Here is a 901-nt window from a genome sequence, read left to right as displayed (position 1 = left end):
TGCCTCCCGGGTTTACACCATTCTCCTGCCTCAGCCTCCCGAGTAGCTGGGACTACAGGCGCCCGCCACTGCGCCCGGCTAGCTTTTTGTATTTTTTAATAGAGACGGGGTTTCACCGCGTTAGCCAGGATGGTCTCGATCTCCTGACCTCGTGATCCGCCTGTCTCGGCCTCCCAAAGTGCTGGGATTACAGGCTTGAGCCACCGCGCCCGGCCGATTTTTTTTTTAAATACGGAATGCTTCACAAATTTGCGTGTCATCCTTATGGAGGGGACCATGCTAATCATCTCTGTATCATTCTAATTGCAAGCACCAGATTTTTTTTAATGTTCAGTTTTTTTTAGAACCGAGTTCTTTTTCTGTCACCCAGGTGGGAGCGCAATGGTACAATCGTAGCTCACTGCAACCTCAAATTCCTAAGTTTAAGCAATTCTCTTGCCTCAGCCTCCCAAGTAGCTAGGACTACAAGCACACATCACCAGACCTGGCTAATTTTTAAAAAATTTCTTGTAGACACAAAATCTTGTCATATTGCCTAGGCTGGTCTTGAACCTCTGGCCTCAAGTGATCCTCCCACCTCGGCCTCCAAAAATGCTGGAGTTATAGGCCTGAACCACCATGCCTGACCTCGAATCAGACTTTTAACCATAGCCATTTTAAGTCCACAGTTAATTATCTTATTCTCATGCTGTTCTCAAACCTTTTTTTTTTTCTTTTTTGAAGCAGAGTCTCACTCTGTTGCCCAGGCTGGAGTGCAATATCATGATCTTGGCTCACTGCAACCTCCACCTCCCTGGCTCAAGGGATCCTCTGAGTAGCTAGGACTACAGGTGTGCACCACTACGCCCAGCTAATTTTTTTTTTTTTTTTTTTTTTGTAGAGATAAGGTTTCACCGTGTTG

The 901-nt window shown here is 46.2% G+C and overlaps 1 non-coding gene across 1 annotated transcript; it reads right to left on the bottom strand.

Annotated features, from left to right (window-relative positions):
• Window positions 1-225: 225 nt before the first annotated feature.
• On the bottom strand, window positions 226-330 carry LOC114678527 (U6 spliceosomal RNA). The gene has a single exon (XR_003729966.2). It is a non-coding gene; the product is annotated as a U6 spliceosomal RNA (small nuclear RNA).
• Between the last annotated feature and the right edge of the window lie 571 nt (window positions 331-901).

Source organism: Macaca mulatta, chromosome 5 (assembly GCF_049350105.2).
Source record: "Macaca mulatta isolate MMU2019108-1 chromosome 5, T2T-MMU8v2.0, whole genome shotgun sequence".
In the NCBI taxonomy this organism is placed as follows: Eukaryota; Metazoa; Chordata; class Mammalia; order Primates; family Cercopithecidae; genus Macaca; species Macaca mulatta.
Note: the sequence above shows the minus strand (reverse complement) of the source record. Positions and strands in the feature narration are given on the sequence as shown.